Genomic DNA, 13,796 nt, shown 5'->3' with positions numbered 1-13,796 from the left:
AGAAATTAAATTTGGTTACCCAAATCTAAATTACGTAAAAAACAAGAAGAGAAAAAGAAAGAAAGAGGGAAAGAAATCGCAACTAAAAAAAGAAGTAAGGAAGGAAGACGATAAAAAATCAAAAAAAAAAAAAATGGAAGAGCAAAATTGGAATATTTAAAAAATGGCTAACTTTGTTAAATATTTTAATAGTTTATTATATTTATGAAAGTTTTCCGCCAAAAAAATGGAATCAAATAAGATTTATTTTTGAGATAATCATTGATGTATTATGTTTTTGAAAAAAAATAAATATGAACCTAATACTTTTTTTGAGTTGAATTAAGCCAAGCTCATAATGTGCTTTATCTTGGGAGCATGTATATGTCTCTCTCCTAATCCCAGACTAACAATGACATTGCATAAGTCGTTACTACAAAAAGTAGACTTCTTTTGACGCCCAAACACAACTCTTTAAATAAAAATCTCAGCTTGTTATTCTTTCATATAAATATGTTTAATGAAGTGATTATGATTTTTAAGCGCCTTATAAAAAAGATTATTACTTCAATTTTAAATTGCAATATTTAAAACACGTACATTAATTGAGCTTCGGTGGGGTCAATTTAGTTAAATTCCTTTTCTTTTTGTATTCTTTTTGTTGTGACTGAAAAAAAAAACAAAAAAACAAAGACTGGGAATCAGACAGAGAAAAATTTGTATAACCATTTCATTCTTTCACATGATGTAAATTTGTTCTAAGTGAGTTGTTTCGACGTAAATTGATCTTGTGATTTCTATCTTCCGCTATTTTTTTATAAGTCTCGTTTATTTTCTTCCTGTTCTTACAAATTAAAGACTTCCCCAATTAAAGTTTAACGTGACTCAATAATTTCAAGGAATAGTTTAAGAAAGGATCTTGAAGTGTGATACTTATGAGATGCATATTGCTTATTATTCCTTTTTCAATACGAGTGTACACATTTTCTAATATCAAACTAGTTTCTCTTAAATCACTAATTAACTTAGAAGCTTAAACTCAGGGATTGAAAATAAACTTACTTATATATCATATAACACTATTTTGTCCTTTTTTTTTCTTTTTGGTTTATCGAACTCTCTCATGTACCAAACATACAAACTTTACTAGAATAACATTAATGTTTCAATGCAACTAAAACAATAACAGAGTTCTTAACCATGTTTAAGAATCAATGCAATATCTTCTAACCACCTCCACAAAGGGACATATCTTTTTTAGTAAGATCAAATCATTTGCAACTGAAAACAAAAATTAGAATTGATTCAACTTGAATTAAATAGTTTGGTTTAGAGAGTGGGCCAAAGTCAAATCTTTTCCTACTCAACCATATACTTTTATAGCCCTAGTCTAATTTTTGTGGACAAATTCGTTTTGAATTCCTCTAGTTTTTTGTTTTAATATCACATGTTCATTTCTTAGTTCAATGGTATGAAAATCACTATCACATGATGACATTGACATGAAGATCACTTAGCTAGCTAAGTTGATCTCTCTTCCAATAGCTTTTTCATGCCTACTCCTTTTAGAAACAACATTTTGGTTGCAAGTTGAAGAACTCTCTCTTAAGATATGGTTACAAATATGGATGGTATCAATGAAATTTCTCGTCCATTTATCCAAAAATATGAGTTGATCTAGACATCTATAATCAATAAAACGTTTAATCTATCTTTTTGTTTAATACTTTGTGTTTCTATTATCTACCAAATAACTTTTATTTTTATTATTACGTATATTTAAAATAAATAGTTCATAGCATATTTTTTCAAGGTAGAGAACAAGCCATTGACTTTGAGATTGTTATAATATCTTATCTATGTGAACTATGTTCAAATTGATTGTTCCAACAATATTTTGGTGGAGCGGAGGTCTTTTGATGCATTTGTTTAACATATTTGTTGTTATCCAATGTTGTTAAACTGTCAATATCTTACAAGGAAAGAAGAAGAAAATACTTTAAAGTTGTTTGATATATAGGTAAAACAACTTATTTACCGTCATTTTTTAAACCTAATTCTAATGACTAACTTTAAAATTATAAAAAAAACCATATTTTAAGAAAAGTAAGAAAAATATCCACGAACTTAAAAGAAAATAGTCAATGAGAATTCAAATTGTTTTTCTTAAACAAGCATATTTATTTTTAAAAATAAAAAGTTAAAACAAAATTAATCATTTTTGATGTACCATTGAAAAGATATTTGACACGCAAGTTCGAAATTACAACTTCATATATATCAAATGTTTGTATCTTATTTTTGTTTCAAAGGATTGGTTTTGAAAAATAAGTGGATCACCTAACTTTGCATCTTCGAATACGTGAAAAATTAATACAAAACACACAATATGTACGACAAGTGAACAATCACTAAAGCATATAAAGACACAAAATTAATAACTCAATTTGGTGTTGTCGCACCCTTTCCAAATTATAGTCTTTTAACTTAGAAAGGGAAATGAATATTACTCAATTACTACTTTTCCATCCTTTAATTCTCAACATGTTCCTGCCTAACCTGAACCACATGTGTAAGTAACAATTAAAACATCTACTCATTCATACATTCACAATAAAATTACAGCAGCATAACCTTAAGCTTTCATCCACAACTTAAAATTTACACTAGAAACCATAAAACAAACTTATAACATTTCTCACGTACAACACTTCATCAACCTACACAACCACTATCCCCCTATGAGTTCTTTAAATTAATTTACATGCAACATTTTCCTATCCTACATTACATGAGTTCTCTCACTTCCAAGAACATTAGTTTTTAGTGGTAGAAAAAAAAACATTGCTAAAACAAAAAAATACCACTAAAATAAGTTTTTTTTTACACATTTTTAACGTGTTTCTATAAATTAATGACCTTTTACTAACACAAATTACTTGTGTCACTAAAATCTAATTTTCTTGTAGTGTCTCAAATGTTAAACTTCAAGTATGTTGGCAGATTAAGATCTTAGTTGGAACCTGGAACTCTTTCTCTGCCTGGTGGGTGAAAAGAAAACATTAGAAAAAAAAAAGAATCTCGAAAGCCGGAAACGCCTAGTGAGTGATTAAACTTAAAAGAGTAAAATCAAATAAACATTAATAAAAGAACTTTGGAAATAAATCTTTAAAAGATTTTAGCAAAATAATTATGACAAAGATCATCGTAGTTTCTCAAAACAAATTTGCAAGTGTGTTCAAATTATTTTGCCACACCTAAGCTTACCATGTATAAAAAAGGCTAACTCACGATCAGGCTTAGCTCACGCATATTCACGTCGTCAAGAACACACGGCCAACTCAGCTCACACATATTTTGCACTTAAGCAGTGGAAAAACCAAGATAATACTTAGAAAATCCACAGCAAAGTTGTGCTCATCAATGATCGATGTGAAGCCAAACTCAATGCACCAACAATCATTGTCATACAATGTGCACATTCATAGGTCCACTAGCTAATCACTAGTTTGTCCACTCTCAGATTAATTGCATATTGATAACTTGTAGAAATACAAGTTATAGTAATCTTTTCCTTAGAAAAAGGAAGAAGAATTGAGAGAAAAATGAGATAAAACATGATGAATTCCATGAAAAAGATAGAGTATGAGATCTGAGACTTGCAAAAGATAAAACGCTTGGTTATTATGATATTTTCATGTTTAAACACAAGATAACGCAAAAAACAAATTTAGAAAAAATTTGTGAAGCAAAGAGCAGCGTCAAATAATGAAGAGTAGCTAGCTTCAACCAACAATGCAAAGACAAAGATTTCATGTGATGAAAATTGCTACAAAACAATCTAGTTTGAGAAGATGTCAGTATAAATGTCAGATGACATTTAGTATGAAGCAAGGGAAGAAGTGCAGCAATGTAATACAGATAAATTTAACGTCAATTTCAGATTTCATGTGTTGTCTTACACTCTCAATGCTTAAAAATAGGCATCGAGAGCTTTAATTCAGATATAGACTTTTAGATTTGAAACTATCTTCCTGAAGCTTAGCAAAATCCGTCTATCACCTTTCATTGAGCTTTACGTGAGAGCTTGAAGCTTTGTGAGATTAGAAATGTAGTTTGAAACTACCATCTCCAAAACCTTAGAACAAATAACCATGGAGCCAAAGAATGCAAGAAATTGTATATGTGGCTTTATCATGCTGGTAGAGAGATCTAAAGTTATTATTCTTTTATCACATTTGTATTTTCTTCTTTTATTGTATTCATATTATGAATTTGATGGTAGAGAGATCTAAAGTTATTATTCTGAATGCAATTATATTTCACTATCATTCTCCCGTTTCTTTCTGTATTCATCTTTAAACTTTTTGTAGTATGATTGAGATGAAGTTTGAAAAGTATTCATAAATTAAGCTATCATTTTGTTTAATATGAGTTATCCTCAAGACATAATTCTATTTTAGAGAAACAAATTAAGTATTGTAGCTAACTACTTGTGAGATTAAGTAACTGATACCTCATCAAACAAGCAAATAAATAAATTTTAGAAATAAAATCAGTTATTCTTTAATTTGAACTTTATCACACATTTCAGAAATGCAAGTGTGTGGCATTAGGTGCTGAGAGGTTGTTTACCTTAAAGGTTAAAACATGAAGGTCATTAGTTGTTTAATGCACTCATTCGTGGATGTGTTATTTTAGATTCTAAGTGAGTGACTTAATGGGCAACTAGATTAAGGTGATGTGATAAAAGATGCATGCCCTACCTATGCATTGCTGATTTCTAATGATATACATGTAAAACATTTTTTCATCTCTATCATCACAGTTTAAGTGAAGAGAGGTTTCCTAGTAAGTCTAGAGTCGAACTCAGGGAATTGGTGTTCTTAATTGAATCTATCGTGCAACTAATCTTCTACGGTATACTTTGTACAATGTAGTTATGCACAGTATATTTATCCTAACTATATACACTTCGGTGCAATTGGCGGTGCAATATGATAATGGCAATAGATTGTGATACGATGTGTGAACTCATGTAACAAGCGTAACATGAAAGAATATTTAACTATTTAATCACAATGTATTGTGCAGTAATAATTTGATGCAATACAAAGCATATATTAACTTTAGAATTAAGGCGAGCGTGCTCTCAATGCCTTCACCATACTTGCTCGCCTCTCGAGATCCAAATACTTAAAGTTAAGTTATGATTTGTATCTACTCAAACTATATGCGTTATAAGTAATTCATCCTAATTTAAGTCAAGCATCTTTTCGATACTTTCATCGCACACGTTAACATTTTTGTAACTTATGCGAAGGATTAATTCGGCGATGAGGATGCATTGTTGCAATCTCTTCACCATCTGCTTAGTTAAATGCGGGTTCTCACTTGTCAGGTGATTACAGCCAATGCGATTGTTTATTCTGTCAAGTAAACAAAGCTTTGATGCCCACATTTAGTTGAACATAAGTCACAAAACATATACCCAGAGTCTCTAATATTAACAATGTAACAAATTACATTGTTCATAAACTAATTAAATGAATCAAAAGTGAAGAGTGAAAAAGAAATGAGAGAATGGTAGAACAAATGCATCAATATTACAACAAAAACTTTAGGCCCCTTGGTCATAGACTCAATCTTACAACTCAATACATAAAGATTACAAATGGACTACAGAGAAATGAGTCAAGCCTCAAAATATGATTTCTCACATTCCACGGCTCTAAATTTTGCCTATTGTGATGAGGGGAAATGGTAAGGAAAATCTCCCCCTCTTTCATTCTAAGCACTTACCTAGAACTCAAATACATAAAGGATGAAGGTAATTGAGCTTGCTCTCCAGGATCCAATTTCACACACCTATCTTTGAAGTAGAAGCCTCTTTTTATAGACAAGAAGTGATGTGACAAGACGTCCACGTGTAATTAATTCTTCTAGTAAAACTACATAGCCATCTCACAATTGTAATTTCTTTAATAAAGTTGCATCGCCGCCACGCAGACGTCCATTTGTCCTTTTTCTAACATTCGTGCCAACCAATTTTGTTTGTTAGTGCTTCAGATCTAGCTAAACGCGATCTTTTTGTAAGAGTCAGTTTGCTAGCTAAACGCGTCTCCTCACCTGAAGTTCTATCGTCAAGCTCTACTTCTTTTTGCCAATATCTTGTGATAAGACACATAAAATGCGATAAAACAGGAATGAAGTTCTTTTGTAATCTGTGATATACAAATTAATCAAATCTTCTACTTTTCCCCGCGTTTTCTTCCATTCTCATGTGATAAGACTTCATTATTCTACATAAAAGGCTATAATAAGTTGTATTTCTACAAGTTATGAGTCGCATTCGAACTACATAGATAAAATTGCATGTTTGAACTTTAACATTTATATCGTGAAAGGTGAAGATATGCAACATAGGCAGTAAGAGGTTGCTCGCCTTAATTTGACGTTAAATATGAAATTTATATTGCTTAAAAGAAATCTAACCACTTTTCATTTCACGATAGTATTATAGAACATTTTCCTTCACTTCTTTTCATGTCTTGCTAATTTGTAGTTAGCTCAATTTCATCTGTAATCATTCCTAACCATGTCACTATTGCATCCCATCTTAGTGCACATATAACTTTAAATTAGAAAGATGTTGTGAATATAATTTGACATTATACGACACCACATGTGGCAAAAAATAAGCTTTATAATTTTGTTATCATAAAATTCTTGTGTTCAAACTTGACTTATCTAGGAAATCTCTCTTTTTGCTTACACTTAGCAAGAGTAAGGAAAACTTGTACACAATAGACAAATCCTAAGGTTCAAGCCGCGTGATAGAATTACGCATAATGCATCTTTTATCACATGTGTAATCTTGTCACCTAACTTAAGTCACGTGCTTAGATCCTAATTGATAGATCAACGAGTCATTAGATCTCATGTTCCTTTTATTTTTCAAAACTCATACATTATTGCGATCATGAAATTAAAGTGCATACACACGTATTGGCACAAAAAATGCCTGCCCATCCTCGGTTATTTCATATTTGCCTATCCTAACGCTATTCACAAATACGTTGTCACACCCCTTCAAGATTTACCCTCATAAAACTTGAAATATTATTCAACTTAGGCAGAAGAAATGTTAACATCCAGTTAGGGTGACATCCGATGCTAGATGAAACTTAGACTTTTGGATGTCTGTTATTTGTCCAGTTGACATGCGTACTATGCGATAACAACATAACATGGTAACAAACTCATCTTTCTGTATTAACAAAGACTTTTACGATACATGATTTCTTATAACAAGTTAACTTAAGTTATTACAACAAACTAAATTTACACCCAAGCAAATGTAATGCAATGAAGTAAGAACACAATGTGGTAAGGGCAATTGCATCTCCATGGGATGTTTAAAACTCTTCTATATCTGAGGAAGAAAATTTGCAAAGTTTAAGGCTTAGTGAATGACAAGTGTTAGAAAATATTTTGGAAAACTTTTTATAACACATAGAAACAAAGTTTCAAAACCATTTGTTTATTTTAGGCACCCATATGTAAATGAGTCCTCTTTAAGTGTTTCACTCCAAAACCTCATCATCCTAGACTCGTTCGACTTCTGGAACAACTGGGTACTCAACGTATCTAGACATGAAGATGAAATAAACTCAGCAGTCTCAGCTAACTAGTGTGGGCGAACTCACAAATTCAACACTTAAGTGAATCACACTCATATTCAGTTTTGTGTGCTAAAACTCGTAGATAGAAAATGTAATCCACTGACCATTAATAATAAAGTGTTATTATTGTAATTCTAATAAAGTGTTATTGATTAATTTAGTAGTTTTTCTTTATGACCTAAATCCAGTAAACTAACATCCTAAGTTGGTTGATGAGTCTTGAACTGTATGTAGAGACATACAAGGATCAATATTCGAGATACAACTTAAACAGTCTATAATATAAGTATAAGGACGGGTACCTTATCATTGTAACACTATGGATACAACTAACTTTGTATTTGATACAAACATAATGATCCAACACGTTTGTGTACGTGAAACGTGAGTGTGGGTATCATATGCAATGAGTTTGATATAGTAACCAATGGATTTAACTTCGTTGATTAGTTAAGCTTTTATTTCAATAGGATGACCTAGATAACTTTAGTCATAATCCTGAGTGTATACGAACTTCTATTCCAAAGGATTGTCCTTTGATTTGTATGGGTGAGAGTGGTCAGATGGCCTACTCAATAAGCCTACCATTTTTAGGACAAGATAAAGAGGATAGTTTGGAACATAATCATACAACATGGGATTTGCTCCTTCTCGATTTTAAGAGGTAAGTAAATGAGTGTTCCCTTAAATAGTATCTCCAGAACTTCTATTGAAAATGAATTATATTTACCAGCTTCATGATAAACCTAACAAATACAGGGTGGGCAATACCTAGGTTGAAGTAGTACAAATTGGGCGACCTAGGTTGAATAGGATGTTCATTTCTAAGGTCACTGTTATAGTTGGGATTTAAAGGGATCCTTTGATTGTTAGCCATTCTTTGTCATCTCTCTCTTCTTTACTTTTTTTTGCTGAAAAAAAAGTTCGTTCAATCTTGGGGTCAAATTCAAATTCGGTATTGTCTCCCTCGTTCATAAACTTGTTGTATGTTCTTTGGGTAAACACATGATTCAGCCGAAATTGAACTTTCTGCATGAAATTCGCCCACACATTAAATCCAAAGGTAAAACAAAAGACTTCACTGTAACAATGCCAAGAACTTATTTGCTTAAATGTGTTCAATGCATTATGAGCTATTATGGAAGTGGAATTATGGTTCTAAGCGTATGCGACTAGACTAGGTGACTAAGCTAGGGTCATACGATAAAGTAGGCTAATGCCTACTTATGCATTGCTAAATTCTTGTATGAAGTTGTTTATTTATAGTGAAGCTTGCATAAGACTTTATTGACTCCTTCTGCTCACACTTCCATGACTAGCCCTTGACATCACTTTCTCGGTCACTTTACACCTCATACTAACTTATTTACACCTTAGCAAAATGCCCAATGTGCACACAAAACGCCTACTAACCTCTACACCATGGCCGCAAGACTCTTCCTTGTTCCACGCCTAGCCTATCATTTTGCTTTCATGACAAGTCTCCTCTCCTAGTGTGCATCTCACCTAATGCTTTCACTACAAGAAAATTGTGATCTCCAGACGCAGCTTAAGCATCGGCATATATACTAAATAGATTCAATAAAGGATCTTTCGACATATATATAGTGCCATTAGGAAGCAAGTCGAGAGTAATGCATTGGGAGAGAAATTTTCGACACACTGACAAAAACGCATCGGGAATCCCTGTCACACCCCCTCCCGGACTACCTGCTACCTTAGACCGAAAGACGGCGTGAAGCCGACGAACAACGCTTTTCTATACCTGTATTTGTCGACTCTGCTTAAAACTTTCATGTGATAAACTTTCCAATCTAGTATATAAACTATTATACATGCAACAAAACACAGCGGATCCTAAGCTAGTCAAACACATACATGAAGTGTACCTCGAAATTTACTGATTTCACGAGTAAACCTAAAGACACCTTAATCAAAATATAACCAACAAAAATTTACACAACTGCAGCTCCTAAAGCTTATACAAACTGTGGAATATCTATAACATACAAGGGTGTATATACATCATAACACAACAGACTCTATGCCCAACTCAAAACACGTACTGGCAATCGATAACGGAGCTTCAGCAGACTAAGGCAGTCTATCAGGCACCGAGAACTCGATCTCTACTTGGAAAATGGGTAAAACATTTTGGAAAGGGTGAGCTATGAAGCTCAGTGAGTGACTCAGTTTAAAACTATGAATTTAAAGATAAAAGCACGTGAAAACTTTACGCATATAAATCTGTTTATACAAGTCATAAATGTAAAAGTGTAGTAGTAAGAATAGCTTCCTCAAATACTCAGCATGTTCGTCATTGAAATCTAGCAAGACATTTCATGTATATCGAAGCATTTTAACTAACATGACCAATCTACGTTGTGTAGGGTACACCCAGTACAACAACGTTTACAAGCTCTACGATGTAGTGGGGTCCGTCCAGCACTTCCATTGTCTTTGTCATAGTGGGACCCATCCAGCACTCACGACAGCATCGTTGTTACGGAGTACACTCACGTCAACAATGGAATCTAACCAGTGTGCACACGGTAATCTCTAGCCTCAGGCTCAAGATCTCAATCATGTAGTTAATGAAAATTTCATAAATCATCTAAAAATATTAAAACATGTCCGCTTATAAATTTTACACAAAGCTCGAACTTTACTCAGCTCTTTCGTGGAAAATTGTAGTTCTTAAAACAAAACTTCTTACTAATTCATGCTTTGCTTAAAACATTGTGGTTTAAATACTTTCCAAACATTTAATATCTACGTGCTAACATAAATTTCTATAAGAAATATAGTCTCCAAATGTATACTTGAAAATAGTCATGAAATTCAAATACCTTTCATGGCTTCGTAAATAAACATTTATCGCATTCAATCATAATAACAATTATGGAAAATATTTCAAAGTTGGTTTTGTCACTCACCGTCTTGGGCTAGATCCTTGGTCTATAAGCTCGGTTTAATTCTTCTCGGCCTGCCAACAACCCAATCGAGTATTAGAACTCTAAACATTCTTGTTTTCTAAAGATATACACAACACGTCGCACCAAAGATGACGCTCACAAAAACAAAGCTTAAGAAATAAAATCCAATTTCAACAACTCTCTGAAATTTCCAGATTTCTAACATAATCTTCAAATCACTATAACTGTCTCAATAATCAACAAAAATGAGTGTTCTTTATATCAAAATCTTCATTTTGAGATCCTCTAAAACTTATCTGAAGACATGTAAATCTGATTCCCTGTGAATAAACTCAAATAACCCTCGAAACAGAACAACTTCAAGAATCGCGCGCACACGACCTCTTTAACTTGTCCCTACAATTTAACAGCTTTTTAGTTGTTTTTAGTTCATGATTGCTTCATAAAAGTTGTATTAAATTGAATAAGCTTTCCAACCACACTAAATAGAGATCCTAACTCCACCGGTACACTCTGAAATACAAGAAAAACTAGAAACCTCCTGATTTCGAGTGAAAACCAACTGCCATGTTTTCTTCATCAAAAAGCACCCAATGAATATCCGAATTTGCTCCAACTTTCTTCATAAAATTTGTTTGAAAATGAGCTAACTTTCAGTAAATATAAACCTCACCTCTTAATTCCTTTTGAAGAGTTCACACCGAATTAAAAACCAGTGATGTGCAGAATGAACCAAGATTCGGCCATGGATACACTTTGCTTGAGTTCTCCTTCTCTTCTTCAACCACAAAATTCTAGTAAAATTCCTCTTCTTCTTCCAAACTCTCTCTTAAATGTTCTTTGTAAATTGAAGAAGGAAAAGAATGGAAGTTGGATGAGAAATTTTCTTCAAAATGTTTGGCGGTGAAGGGAAGAGAAGAAGAAGAAGAAAAGAAAAAATGAAATTTTCTTCTTTTTTTTTCTTTTTATCCTTTCTTTTCTTTCTTTTCTTTAATTTACTTAATAAAACCATTTAATATATAAATATATATATATATACACACACTTAATTTCCATTTTCTTTTCTTTTTTTTTCCACATTTAAAGAAATTAAACCAAAAAAATATCGGGTTTACAATTCCTGACTCCTGACACCAAAAATCTCAAAGGATGGAGCATATCGGTGAAAGATAACTCCCGACATGCCCATCCTAGTATCGAGAGAAAGGAACACCCGACGCGGCATCGCTAATGGCTTCACCGACACTGTGCTTACAACCTTGATGGAAGGGTTCTCATTTTCAATGCCTTTATGTGTCTGGAGATAATTTTAATATTTGTTTTTCAATTTTTATGTTCAATTTTTTTATCCCGAAGAACTTTTTTCAGTTCTGGTTCGATTTAAATTCAATAAAGTTCACAAATACATCAAACACGAATTTATAGAATTATTAAAATACCAAATTGTCATTTAGAAATTTAAAAAATAAATCCAACTATTTGAACAATTACATATTATTTGAAGCAATTACATAAAAAATAAAAAGAATACATCATCTCTCATCGCCCCAGATGTCATCTTCAAACAAATCTTCACCTACAATGAAATGAAAGTAAATTTATCTATTATCGATAACAAACAACTTAAAAGTTCAAAAATATGTATCGCAAGTTCAAGGTCCTCTGTGTGCTCGAGTCATTTCCTCAAACATCTTCTTCACTTCTTCCATTTTTTGAAAGTGCATTTTCGACACTCTTCATTGTTCTTCAATCAATTGTTTAGCTTTTGGAAGCTCATTTCTTTGTTCTTCAATCTTTGATTGCGAGCACTCAAGGCTAGCTCTTATAGCTCACTAACCTCTCTACAGTGCATTTCTTAGGAAAATGAAGTCAAAGAATTGCTACCACTTTTTTGAGTCTTGGGCTTGGGGTCCCAACCAAGATCTTTTGAATAGCTAAGTCGTACGTCTATCCAAATTTGTCTCGCATATCTCGTCCTTGGAAAGTAGTTGAGAACCTTCAGGGATGGGTGTAGAACTGAAGCTCCAATATTTGATTCTGCACACAAAGTGTTTAAGTTATGAACTGTTGGAAAAACGAGACATGCATAGCGGAATAAGGAACGAATTCTACTCTAATTGAAATTAAATATTTTAGTAATTAACATGCAGAACTACCCTAATTGAAACAGAAAAAGGGTTACACTACAAGAAAGTGGGGTTCTCCCCACACACAAAATCTCGTTAAGAAAAGAAATGTAGGGAAATAGGCCTTCCACCTAATGGAATACGAGACATGTCCAACAGAATTAAAATCAGATTTTTACCCTAATTGCAACTAAACTAATTTTAGTGATTAACACGTTGTATAATTCTACCCTAATTACACTAAATTAGGGTTAAGAGAAACATACCTTTGAAGCCTCCCAATCCTTGCAATTTCTTCACTCGAACCACTACTAGAGTTCACCCCCGCTACTCACTGTACTTAAAACCAGGTAGTGGGAACGTTAAATGAAGGAATATTGAGAGAGGGATGAAAATTGGAAAAGAGAATTAGGGTTGAGATATTTTGAAATAGAGGAAAATAATTTTATATTTCAAAAATATCAAAAAGGCCAAAAGTCTTATTAATATTGAAAAATGTTCTATTTATAAGCAAATTACATGAAAAAATGCATGTAATTTGTTTATAAAAACTCAACACCTATTATGCCACTAACAATTAGTGGAATTAATCACCATTCAAATTTCTCTTAGTAGGTTTGATATCATTACCATGAGCTTCCACTAAGCTAACTAAGAGTTAGTGGGATTGTTCAACAAAATGTTGGATTTTTCCACTAACTTTAGCCAATAGGCAAAATGGTCATTTGACCATTCTAGTCAAAGTCAAAAGTCAACATTTTGATTTTTTTTTACCATTTTGTTCATCTTGATTAATTTTGACCGCTCGAGCATGAATCTGCATTTATTTTTTAAAATTCAAATCACATTTGAATAAAAAGTCGATCAAAGTTTGACTATTCAAAGTCAAAAGTCAACATTTTGACTTTTTACAACTTTGATCATTTCCATCAATTTCAAGCTTCTAAATATGAATCTGTACAAGTATTTTTAATATTTAAATCACATTTAAACATAAAGCTCTATCTTAAAGCTATAACCGACAACTATATCAAATATACTTGTCGGTTTCTCTCTCTATACCTAATTCG

The 13,796-nt window shown here is 32.5% G+C and overlaps 1 long non-coding RNA gene across 1 annotated transcript; it reads right to left on the bottom strand.

Annotated features, from left to right (window-relative positions):
• Window positions 1–7,717: 7,717 nt before the first annotated feature.
• LOC127150767 (uncharacterized) lies at window positions 7,718–11,561 on the bottom strand. The gene is made up of 3 exons (XR_007823335.1): window positions 11,274–11,561; window positions 9,078–10,650; window positions 7,718–8,693 (listed from the first exon to the last, which is right to left on the bottom strand). It is a non-coding gene; the product is annotated as an uncharacterized LOC127150767 (long non-coding RNA).
• Between the last annotated feature and the right edge of the window lie 2,235 nt (window positions 11,562–13,796).

Source organism: Cucumis melo, chromosome 8 (genome assembly GCF_025177605.1).
Source record: "Cucumis melo cultivar AY chromosome 8, USDA_Cmelo_AY_1.0, whole genome shotgun sequence".
Taxonomy (NCBI): domain Eukaryota; kingdom Viridiplantae; phylum Streptophyta; class Magnoliopsida; order Cucurbitales; family Cucurbitaceae; genus Cucumis; species Cucumis melo.
Note: the sequence above shows the minus strand (reverse complement) of the source record. Positions and strands in the feature narration are given on the sequence as shown.